A 13,443-nucleotide genomic window follows, 5' to 3' on the forward strand; every position below is an offset into this window, starting at 1 on the left:
TGGGATGAGGCTGCAAAAGAAGCGCCTCATGCAACTCTGCCACCAGTCTGCGAGGTTGGCATTAATCAGTTTGGAAAACAGCAGCGTCTGTTCGGGTGTCTTCTTTTACATTGTTGCTGTTGACAGCTGCCCCTGTGTATATGCTTATTTGTTTTTGTATATGACACATTTCAGGGTGATGTTGGAGCATGCAAAGACTTCTGAGGATAGCTGAGATTCTGTAACTGTTTGACATAAACAACTGCATGATGAGCCACATTATTTCACGCTGTGAAAAGAGAAAATATGAGAGGAAATTAAATCAACAGATCAACAATTAATAAAGATTCAAATTTACCTGCAATAAAATTACAATATTTCAGGTCACATGACATTGTAGTCTTATTGCTTTCAACATCAATCCCCATCATCTATAAAAAAAAAAAAATTAAAAAAAAAGGACTGGTTTCCATTATCAAACTCTGGGAGCTCTGATCCGGATGTTCTTCTTTTTGTCCTTTAAACAAAAGAGGAATCATGAATATGCAGAAAGAGGAGGAGAGGAGAAGCCCCTGCAGGCCTAATAAAAAGCAGCATTAAGCTTCTCTAATTAAACTGAACTCTCCCCTTATGAACAGCGAGCGTGACTTTGGGGACATAACAGAGCTTCTGCAGGTCCTCTTTTAGCTTCAGTGTAGTCTCCAACACCAGCTCCTGTGCTGCAACAATCAATAGAAAGCTACTTTTTGAATAGACAGTATTTTCCTTTGTAAATATTGTTTTGAATTGGCTGTCCATGGTTGAATGACTTGATTTTAATGCACGAAATGACACGGAGAGTTACGGCTGGGGAAGGTAATCTGAAATCCTGTGTAGCCTCGAGGAAAAAAACGAAAGAAGAAAAAAAGCAAGCATAAACTGATTAAATGAATTACACAAACATCCTGCTGCATAAAAAAAAAAAGAACCATCATTCAAGTCTAGCTAAGTAAACATTTTTCAGAGTGGCATATCATATTAATGTTTACTGTGTTCCACCGAATACTGCTTGCTTTCCATTCACCTTGCATGCCACAGTTTTCGCTGTGAGGGAAACCTTAAACTAAATTATGGAAAAGGTGCCACATGTGAAAAACCAAACTCTCAGCAACATGGTTGCATTATAGTCTTCAGTGTCACGGTGTCCATCTTGGTTATTTTTCTTATTGTTAATCCTTGTTTTAAAATGGACAAAACCCTGAATCAAACAGGAAATTATTTTTTGGTGGAGAAATAATCACTCCATCTTTATTTGATAATCATCTGTAAACAGAAAGAAGGAGCAAAATGATTTGGTCCTTCTGTAATTTGGATAAAAGCAACATGACTTCATTAACTTTATTTCAAACAGACAAACTCTGTAACCAAATGAATTGACTCAATAGATAATAAACTAAACAGCTATTTCAGTAAAACATTTTTAAGATATCTTTATATTCCCAGGCTTGCCCGTGGTCCTACATACAGTAGCATGCAACATAACATCGAGGTATCCTACTGTATAAAGTGAATAATGTGTAAAAGATGACAAGCTCTTAAATATGGACCAAGAGTTTTTACCTCTCATGGTCAATACTTATTGATGTCTGATTTCAGTAGGTATTGACAAACTAACATTTTCACCCAACTTTTAGAGTTTTCAGGTTTCTGACTGACCTTCAAGGTTTCTATTGAATGTCAGTTTTTAATTACATTATTAACAGAGGGAAACTGCCCTCCAATAACCTTGTCCAGCTTTTAGTGCTTCTGTTGTTTTAATTTTCTTCAATTTGAGGATGCTAGTCCTGAGGCTGCTGATTAAAAAGCAATGCTTATGGAGCTTTTGAAATTTGCATCAACTGTAACCTCAATCATGCAGGCCAGCACTAAGGTCTCACTCACTCTGGTAAAAGGTTATCCTTCCTTTATACATCTTTCATGGCACTCTTACAATTTTAACTTTGTATATTTTTACTTAATTTAATGGTTACGGCAATATCCTTATTGGATAAGGTTATATTATAGTTCAGATATGGAAGAAAATGTTGGACTGTAGTCACTAAAAAGATAATAATCAACTCACATCAAACACTACATAACAGCCAATCATACTCTAATGATTTACAACCTGCACAGATCCAGCCATCCATCTCTATTTGGCATCTGTACTGAGGCTTCAACTTTATTGTGTGAATGTGTTTTTTTGATGCACAAAGAATAGAAGTTCATCGATTCATTGATTCATTCATTCATTCATTCATTCATTCATTCATTCATTCATTATCCTAACCGACTAGTCCAGTGAAGGATCACAGGGAAGCTGGAGCCTATCCCAGCAGTCTTTGGGCAAAAGCCGGGGTACACCCTGGACAGCTCGCCAGTCCAAAAGTAATATAAATATGTGTGTAATCACATTCATAGTTATAGGTTTAAAGAGTCTCATGTAGTACTACTACACCCGCTTATTTTTATCATCAGAGGGCATTTGTGTTATGAAAAACAACATGAGTGGGTTGTTGAAAAATTCAGTGGCACATGAGAGGTAAGAACCAAATTTAGTCTTCATATGTCTGTTTTTTTCCCGGTGCACTGCGTCAGCTGCCAACATCTTTTTGAAAGGGATTTCAAACTAGTACTATTCACTTTGCTAATTATTCCACTAGATGTTTATCTTGCTACACTGACTTAATTTGGAAGTGTAACGCTCATCATCAAATTTTTAATTCTCACCTAGAATTGTTTGCATGCGTGGAACCAGGTTTCACATAATTAGGACACACTAATTGCTCTGAAAAGTTATTTACCTGTCAGAGTTGATAATCTCATCTGCAAAGGTTTCATTATAACCCACTGTCTGTCTGTCTGTCCGATGAGACAAACAAAGGTTGTCAACAGTTTAACTTTTGAAAACTTTTTATGGTTTGTTTATTAAAACTAAAATGTCAATCATTTTTAAAAAGTTACACCCGTCTGATGTAACTTCACTTTAATGATCAAATCACACCATTTTTTTTAGCGTTCTAAGAAACCTATGAATATGTAACTTTGATTAAAAATGAGAACATAGCATTGTGGATTCCTTGAATTCATTCATTTTCCAAACTGCTTATTCCAATTCAGGGTTGCGGGGAAGCCGGAGCCCATCCCAGCCAGCCCCGGGCAACAGGCAGGGTACACCCTGGACAGCTTGCCAGTCCATTGCAGGGCCACACAGAGAGAGACGAACAACCACACTCACTCCTAGGGAGGATTTTAGAGTGACCAATTAACCTATCATGCATGTCTTTGGATGGTGGGAGGAAGCTGGAGTACCTGGAGAGAACCCACGCATACACGGGGAGAACATGCAAACTCCACACAGAAAGGCCACTGACCAAACCAGCCAAGGATTGAACCAGTGACCTTCTTGCTGTGAGGCCACAGTGCTAACCACTGCGCCACCGTGCAGCCCTTCCTTGAATAAATACTATATATAATATTTCAGTAGAAAATTTTGTTGTTTAGACACTTTAATTGAATGACACCTGAAAAATAAACTATGTTTCTGTTGTATAAATGAACATAAGTCATTATAAACAATCGTAATATGCAGTTATTGTTTTCAGTGGAGCTGAAGAAGCCTCTGACTGAATACACGGCATTGTTTAATCACTGTGTTGTCTATGTTTAGCAACTTGTAATGCTTTCTTCAGCGTAGGCATTATTTATTTGTTGTCTTCTCAACAGAAGTTGTGCTTTTTTTTTCCATTTTTTCTGTTGTTTTTTGCCTGGAGAGCTATGTGCTCTACTTCTCTTTTATGTACCAAAAATATGCTCAGTGGGGTTGCAGGCAACGTGCTTGACTAGATCAAACTTTTCAAGTGTTCTTTCCTTTATCAAGTGAAATAATCCTCCATAAGCTTTGGAAATCTAATAGTATTCTTTATCTTGTTAGCCAGTGTTTTAGTTTGTCATTTAAAAACATAATCTCATAAAACATGACATAACATAACATAATCTCATAATCTCAAAAACATAATCTCATGCATTGTATCATATAAAGCTGATATCAACATGCTTCCACTGATGTATGTCACTGTCTGTTTGTGCATGCACTACCATTGCTCTGCCGTATCCAAAATATGCTGGACTCTTTGAGCAAACACAGGCAGTTTTAACATCCTTTTTACAATGATCTGCAGACTTTAAGGCAGCTAAGAGTAATGTTAGCTATACTATTTCTAAATGAGCAGAAATCTGCTGTAGAAATTCATTAGACACAACTGCAGTGAAGCTGAGGTTCATTTTTTTTCCTCTAGTAATTTCATGAACCTCTTCATGCAGGCAGGTATAATGTAAATTTCAGTGGCATAGTACTTTGCGTCAGTGACCACAGGTTTTCACAATCCAGAGTTATTTAACTGAGTTTCTACTTTGAACTTTAATAATTTGATGTTTAGGTATCTCTGCTCAATGATGCACTCTCACTGCTTTCTTAAGTTGTACTGCAGTCAGTTTACATACCAGCTAAGAGCGCCCACTGTTTAAACACGCTGCCAACAGTCGACATTATTGTTCTTAACAAATGTCAGGTTATGCTGTTCATGCTATTCATTGCTTATATTAACAAAAGGAAACAAAACATATAAAAGAAAAAGCAAGAATAAACCTTCAAAGAAATATCCCGATTATTTCTACAAAGTGTCTTAACACCTGTCTGCTAAATGTTTTCCGTGTTTGCATCCCATTTGGTGCTGGCAGTACACAGCAAGATAATAGCTGTAATTACTTGTGTTTTTTTGTTGTTGTTGTTGTTTTTTGCTGCTATGTCATTATGTTTGTCAGCCATATAATCCAAGGCATAGTAACACTGTCACTCTCCTGCTTTTAATGTTATGCTAACAATATATCAGCAGAAAGATGGAGGTAAACGGCAAAAAATCAGCACACACTACTCATGAAGTGCACATTAGTGCTCCCTTTTCATTCTCTGAACTACATGTAAAGAAATAACTAGACAAGAATTATGGCACCATTGAGTATATACTGTTTGATTAATATGAAGGATAAAAATAGTTTGTGTCCCAATACTGATCTTTAGTTGGGGTGGAGTAAACAATTGCCCAAACTTTTAGTCTAATATTCATTAAATTTCACAAACTGGCTCTCGTCATCCAGTTAGCTTCTTTCCGAATAAAGCTACTCCCTTGATGCCATATTTTTCCAGCTTAGTGAAAAAGATTTCATAATTCCTTGCTCAAAATGTTTTTTTCTTTTAAATAAACAAATATTTTAAGTATAAACTGTTTTTACCAGCAATGTCCATCTCTTTGTCCTGAAACAATACTGACAACCAAGGTGTAATTTGGTTCGATATATTAAATCAAAACGCATTTTAATTTTAAAAAAACGTTACAATTTTTTTTAAAAAATTGACAGAGACAGGTGGATAATCTACATATTGATGATTGGTACGGAGCAATTGTCTGTATTTTGGAAATTTGCCAGTGCTAGATTATAAATCCCAGCTGGTGGTGGTTTTGTGGTGATTCCTGTTCCCTGGTGGGCGTGGTCAGCTGGGAACTGGAGGCACAGCTGATCCACATTTCAGCAATCAACGCACCACCTATTTAAGACCAGCTCTGCCTGCTATCCAGCGCCAGATTGTTGATTGCCCTGCGGTAAACCAGCTCTCGGCCTCAGCTTACCTGGCTTGTGCTTGACCCTGATTTGTAACCTGTCCTGTCTTCCCCTGCCAGAGAAAGCCTGCCTGCCTGTTCGTTCGTTTGCTCCCCTGCCTGCCTGCCTGCCTCCTGATGCTCGCCAGTCTGCCAGTCTCTGAAAGTTCCGCTGGAAGAATTCACAGGAATCTGTGGGAAATCAATAAACCTCTCTCTGTACTCAAAGTGTCCGCTCTTTGGATCCTACTAGCCCCTCACCCACAACAGAACAATCTGGCCACTGAATGGATCCGACGGACGCGAACCCGGAAGCCACCGCTGACAGCCTTCAGCGCACCATTTCAGGTCAGAATGCACGTCTTGCTCGACATGAGCAAATGATGCTAACCCTGGATCAGAAGTATCATGCGATCCTCTCTCAGCTAACCCAGCTTACTACACACGTCGCCGGCTTGGGCCGTCCTGCACCGATTCAGCCGCCTGCTCCTGATCCGCCCGCTCACCAACCTGACTCAGCACACCCCGTAAGAGAGACGCATATTCCCGATCCCAAGCCGTATGCTGGTGATTTAGGCAAATGTAGAGGATTCTTGCTTCAATGTTCACTGGTATTCGATCAGAAACCATTCACCTACGCCACGGATCGATCTAAAATTTATTTTGTGATCGGACTCCTTGAAGGGAGAGCTCTGGATTGGGCTGAAGCAGCCTACGAACAACAGGGTTTCAGGCAGCAGTCATTTTCAGCGTTTGTCCATGAGATGAAGGTTTTTGATCATCCTGTAAGAGGCAGAGAGTCTGCTACACGTCTCCTCAGCCTCCGTCAAGGAGGTATGAGTGTGGCTAACTTTGCTATTGATTTCAGGACAGCTGCCGCAGATTCTGGGTGGAATGAGGACGCTCTCCGTGACGTTTTTGCTAACGGTCTGAACAGCCGGTTGAAGTATGAACTAGCAACCCGTGACACGCCTGAGTCCCTGGAGGGACTAATTTCCCTCGCCATCCGGGTGGACAACCGACTGCGGGAGAGGGACCGGGAACGGAGATCCCAATCTCGTGACAAGCAGGAGTATTCCTCTGGAGCAATACCATCCTTCCCTCACACAGCCACTCCCACAGAGGAGCATATGCAGCTGGGAAGAGCGCACATTTCCCCAGAGGAGCGGCAGAGGAGAAGGACCTCGGGAGACTGTTACTACTGTGGACTACCTGGACATCGTATTTCTTTCTGTCCCAACCGATCAAAAGACCAGGGTCGTCAGCAGCAGTGGGGGTACTGACGACCACATCCTCTGAGGTACTTCCCCTCACTAAAACTCTCATCCCAGCAGTCCTGTTCAGCGATAATGTTCCCCATTCTGTTGATGCCTTGGTTGACTCTGGTGCAGAGGCCAATTTTTTGGATAGATCCTTAGCTAGCTCGCTACATGTTGGCTTGAAGACCCTCTCATCCCCCATATCTGCGCAGGCCCTGGATGGCAGTCTTCTTTACACTATCACACTGCAATCCCTTCCTATAAAGATGATTGTTTCGGGTAACCATCAAGAACTTATCTCGTTTTACATTGTTGACTCACCTAAATCCCCTCTGGTTTTAGGCCACCCTTGGCTGGCTCAGCACAACCCCCACCTGGACTGGCAAAGTGGGAGGATTATTAACTGGAGTTCCTTCTGTCATGCCACCTGCCTTTCAGCTGTTCCTGCTACCCTTGTTTCCAGCCGCCAACCTGTTCCCCTTGACCTGTCCTCCGTTCCCCCAGTCTATCATGACTTAAGGGAGGTCTTTAGCAAGGACAACGCCTCAGCTCTTCCCCCACATAGACCTTATGACTGTTCCATTGATCTGCTCCCAGGGGCGCCATTACCCACCTGCCGTCTATATAACATCTCCCGACCAGAGACTGAGGCTATGGAGAAATATATCTCAGATTCTCTCGCTGCAGGACTAATCAGGCCCTCTTCGTCACCCGTAGGGGCTGGATTTTTCTTCGTCTCGAAGGATGGTTCACTCAGGCCTTGTATAGATTATCGTGGCTTAAACGCTATCACTGTGAAGAATAGGTACCCTTTACCTCTGACTCTGTATTCAACTCCCTTCATGGCGCCACAATCTTCACTAAATTGGACCTCCGCAACGCATATCATTTGGTGAGAATAAAGGAAGGGGATGAATGGAAGACTGCTTTCAGAACCCCTCTCGGCCACTTCGAATATCTGGTCATGCCTTTTGGGTTGTGTAACGCTCCTGCAGTATTTCAGACCATGGTTAACGATGTGCTGAGAGACCTTATTAACCGTTTTGTGTTTGTTTATTTGGATGACATCCTCTTCTCCCGGACTCACTCGGAACATGAGCAACATGTCAAACAGGTACTTCAGAGACTGTTGGAAAACCGCTTATTTGTAAAGGCAGAAAAGTGACTTTCATAAAGATGCCATCTCATTTCTGGGCTATATCTTTGAGCGTGGACAGGTCAGAGCTGACCCTGAGAAGATCAAGGCTGTTGTGGAGTGGCCGACGCCTACCTCTGTAAAACAACTGCAGCGCTTTCTGGGTTTTGCAAACTTTTATCGACGCTTTATCCGCAACTTCAGCCGTACAGCTCTCCCCCTAACACGTCTCACTTCCCCATCAGTTCCCTTTTTCTGGTCAGACGCAGCAGCCCAAGCTTTCAACAAACTTAAGGAACTGTTCACCTCAGCTCCAGTTCTTCTCCATCCGGACCTGAACTGCCAATTTGTAGTGGAGGTGGATGCCTCGGACACCGGGGTAGGAGCCGTGTTGTCCCAGAGATCTCCTGAGACCCAGAAATTACACCCCTGTGCCTACTTTTCCTGACGTCTTACCCCTGCGGAACACAATTATCATGTTGGGGACCGAGAACTCCTTGCCATCAAGCTGGCTCTAGAGCACTGGCGGCACTGGCTGGAAGGATCCAGAGTTCCATTCCTCATTTGGACAGATCACAGAAACCTGGAGTATTTGCAGTCGGCTAAACAATTGAATCCCCGCCAAGCCCGTTGGTCTCTATTTTTCAACCGGTTCCATTTCACACTGTCATACAGACCAGGCTCCAAGAACCAGAAACCCGACTCACTGTCCCGTCAGTTTGCCCCTGAAGCCACCAACTCCGTGGTGGAAACCGTCCTGCCAGCCTCCTGCATTGTGGCTGCGGTCTCAAGGGAGGTCGAAAACCAAGTCATAGCAGATCAGCAACATCAGCCTGATCCGGGTACTGGTCCCCCGGATCGACTGTTTGTCCCCGACACCGCCCGATCCCTGGTCCTCCAGTGGGGTCACTCCTCCCGTTTGGCTTGTCATCCTGGTTCCTCACGCACTCTCTCCCTTATCAGACGCAGGTTTTGGTGGCCTACCATGGAGAGGGATGCGCAACAGTTCGTGGCTGCCTGCACCACCTGTGCTAGGAGTAAGGCATTGCATCGACCCCCGGCTGGACTTCTACGTCCTCTGCCTGTCCCTAGCAGACCCTGGTCGCACATTGCAGTGGCTTTTGTTACCGGCCTACCTGTTTCCAAAGGTAAAGACACCATCCTGACTATTGTGGACCGTTTTTCCAAGGCTGTGCATTTCGTCGCTCTTCCCAAGCTCCCCTCAGCCAAGGAAACTGCCGACCTGTTGGTGCACCATGTCTTCAGACTCCATGGATTACCCACTGACATAGTCTCTGACCGAGGACCCCAGTTCACTTCGCAGGTGTGGAAAGCCTTTTGTCTATCCATCGGTGCCACAGTCAGTTTGTCCTCCGGTTTCCACCCCCAGACTAACGGTCAAGCCGAGAGAGCCAACCAGGACCTGGAGAACGTCCTTCGTTGTGTGGCTGAATCCAACCCGTCATCATGGAGCGACCATCTGGACTGGGTTGAGTACTCACACAACTCCCTCACATCCTCAGCTTCTGGTTTATCTCCTTTTGAAGGCTCTCTTGGGTACCAGCCGCCCCTGTTCCCTGTCCAAGAGGTTGAAGTAGCTGTGCCATCAGTTCAACACCACATCCGCCGTTGTCGTCAGGCCTGGCGGATGACTCGGACTGCTCTGCTTCGGGCTGGGGAACGGTGTCGACACCAGGCCGATCGCCATCACACAGCTGGGCCCAAATACGCTCCTGGTCAGAAGGTCTGGTTATCTTCCAAGAACATTCCCTTGTGAACTGACGCCAAGAAGTTGGCTCCCCGCTACCTGGGACCTTTTGAGATCCAGCGGGTCATCAATCCCACGGTGGTTCGCCTGCAGCTCCCCCGATCTATGCGGATTCATCCCTCCCATGTCTCCCAGTTAAAGCCTGTGTCTTCCAGTCCTCTGGTCCCTCCTTCCAGGCCCCCTCCTCCCGCCCGGCTTGTGGCTGGTCGCCCGGCATACACCGTCCGCCGTCTCCTGGATGTGCGCCGTTGCGGCCGGGGCTTCCAGTTTCTGGTTGACTGGGAGGGTTATGGCCCTGAGGAGCGGACCTGGGTTCCCCGCTCTTTCATCCTTGATCCTTCCCTGGTCAGGGATTTCCGTCGGGCCCATCCCGAGAAGTTCCGGTCACCAGGTGGCTCCCGTTGAGGGGGGGGTACTGTGGTGATTCCTGTTCCCTGGTGGGCGTGGTCAGCTGGGAACTGGAGGCACAGCTGATCCACATTTCAGCAATCAACGCACCACCTATTTAAGACCAGCTCTGCCTGCTATCCAGCGCCAGATTGTTGATTGCCCTGCGGTAAACCAGCTCTCGGCCTCAGCTTACCTTGCTTGTGCTTGACCCTGATTTGTAACCTGTCCTGTCTTCCCCCTGCCAGAGAGCCTGCCTGTTCGTTCGTTTGCTCCCCTGCCTGCCTGCCTCCTGATGCTCGCCAGTCTGCCAGTCTCTGAAAGTTCCGCTGGAAGAATTCACAGGAATCTGTGGGAAATCAATAAACCTCTCTCTGTACTCAAAGTGTCCGCTCTTTGGATCCTACTAGCCCCTCACCCACAACAGGTTTTGATATACTGGTCAGTGATGAATCCACGCTGATGTAGGAGGAGTGCAGTAATCTGTTGCTCTCATTGTTCCAGAAAAAGCACAATTCTTCCGAAATATAACATGGTTGGAGTTTTTCCAGTGATCCAAGAAATCAAGTTTAAATACCTTTCCTCACAGAGAAGACTGGAGAGCTTCAGGCACTGCATCTTTGGAGGTAATTGGTCCATTATGACCAGTGGCGTAACATCATAGTGACAGGCCCTGATGCAAACAATATAGTTGTGTCTCCCCTAAACACAAGCACACACTTGTGCATGCAGCACACAAATGCACTTAGACACACACATGGACAGCCACTCGAGAGAACTGCTATTATCACCCTGTACTTTACAGGTGACTGGCCACAGGCTGATCCTACATAACAGCCTTTCAGCAGCAGGGACAGCGGCTGGAGCTCCATATCAATACTTAAACAGTTTTAAATGTTTTTCAAGTTCATTTAAAACTGTTAAGATTTATTCCTACACAGTCATCTTAATCTGTCTTCACTGTTTTGTTTTGTTTTTCCTCCATCAAATGCCTCAATAGCATTTTTTTTTTTTCCCAAATGTGTTTTTTGTTCAGTTTTCCCAAGCCGATAAGAAATAGAGCAGGTGAACTATAAGATTGTATGTAATAGTTAAAATCAGATTAAGAATGCCTGTTTTCTGTAGAGAACCTTAAACCGAGGCAAAAACTAGAAAAGAAAACCCAGACGAGAGTCACGAATCGTAGTTTTTATTTTTTTTTTCCTTAAACATGCGGTTACAAGTATATTGCAGTAGATTTAAATCCCACTAAATCCTCTTCATAATAGAGGAGCTGTACTCACTCAAAAGCTCACTTTACGGGCCTTGGACTCAGCAAAGTCATTGAAAACACTTCTAAGGTCCAAGATGTTGCTTTATTTGTGTAGCTAAGATACAGCAGGCTACCGGTGGGACACGAGCTTTTACCTGGGTTGCTTGGCTTTGAGGAATAAAAAAAAAAAAAAAAACTTTGCCCTGATCTTGCTCCTATTTTTTCTCATCCTCTTTTGTGCACTAATTTTTCCCCCTCTCATACCTGTCACTCGACTTTCCCTTTCCAACCCACCCTAAGCCATACCATTCACAGAAACAGTAGGAATGAGCCAATCAGAGAGCTTATAGCCATTTTCATACATGTGGACATTCTCTGCCCTTTCAAACACATTAGGCAACATCAGATTTGTTTGTTTTCTTGTGCCTTTGAGATAAACAATTATAGTGAAGTGGTGGGCATGGGGTAAATGCAACTCAGGCACAAGATGTCTTGATAGACTGAGTTATGGTGCTGTATATTTTTTTTTACCCTTTCCTAAACCTAACATAGAGCTGTTTTTTTTTCCTTTTTCTTCATGGACCCCTTATGACGTTGTAGCCCCGGTGCAGCTGTACTGGTTACACGGTTGATAGTTATGCAACTAGTTAGGACTAACTTTGCATTTAAAACTAACAGAGTGACTTTACTGAATGACATCAGTGAGTAAAAGAATAAATTTAAAATGATGTAAGGACATGTACATGTTTATGCTCCCTAACTGGACTTTCACCTCAAGGTCTAATGTCACTTATTTCATGAAAAAAGAGATGAGAAAGTTCCCTAAAGAAGAGTCTCAAACTACCCATGAGCTTGTAAGGACAGACTTTCACCAGATGTACGACACAACCCAAGTAGTTCTGTGCCGGGCAGAGAGGGAGCTTCTGTAAAGCCCCATCTTTGCCAAGAGCCTTTGAAATGGTGCCGTGTCCACAAGGTCACATTTTCCTTCACCTCCCTGGACTTTCAAAGACGTACTTCCACGTCCAAGTTTGGCTTCCAAGAGATTTTTCTCCATACAGGCAATCTAGTCAGATAATGATCACACACACATCAGAGCATGTAGATTGCTTACTGCCCTCATAATATTCTACAACTATCTAGTAGCGCTGAGTAAAACATGCATACTGTAAACTTCTTCATACACACACTGGAAGGCGAAGCATTTTACTTTAGTTTACATTTTTATAAAGCAGTTTGTTTGTTTGTTTTTGCCTGTAATGAGGAGGCACCATGTAAAGAGGACTAGAACATACATTAAAGTATGACGTCCTTTGTTGTTCTTTCAGTCCTGTTTTCTGCCTCCTGCAGACAACAGTTCACTCACACCTGCATCAGTGAAAAAATTCAGAGCTCACAGAGAATGACATGATTATAGCAGATAAATTGCCTGACGTTACGAATAAACAAGTTACGGTTTATTTCAAAACGGATGTGTACTGCCGATGATCAACCTGATTAAAAAAAAAAAGCATATATCCTTTACAGTTCCTTAGGATATTTATATCCTTTATAAATATATGCATGCCCCCCCATGCAAATATTTATTCCACTATAATGAAACTGAACACTAACAACTACATGCAATAAAGTGTTGAGCTGCTGTTAAATGTATCAACCACAAAGAACTTGTGGAGAACTGCGACTTTTAGGTTGCAAACATACCAAACTACTAATACTGCTCCGCATGAGCTGGATAACTAAACATTTTTCTAAGGCTAAGCTGCAGCTTTAAAAATGAGCCCACCTCATTAGCACTTATCATTCACTGCAATTACACAAAGGCATAGGGATTAAAAGCATAAGTTTGTTGCTGAATAAGTTACACATACCTGGATTAAACCTTACCAGTGCAACACAGCCTTTTCTTAGCATCAATAAATAAGTCTTCAAACAAAAACCTGACTGTTAACTATCAATTTCTTGTGTTAAGTAACAGTTTGAGTGGG

The sequence above is a fragment of the Telmatherina bonti genome, assembly GCF_933228915.1.
Source record: "Telmatherina bonti genome assembly, chromosome: 15".
Lineage (NCBI taxonomy): Eukaryota > Metazoa > Chordata > Actinopteri > Atheriniformes > Telmatherinidae > Telmatherina > Telmatherina bonti.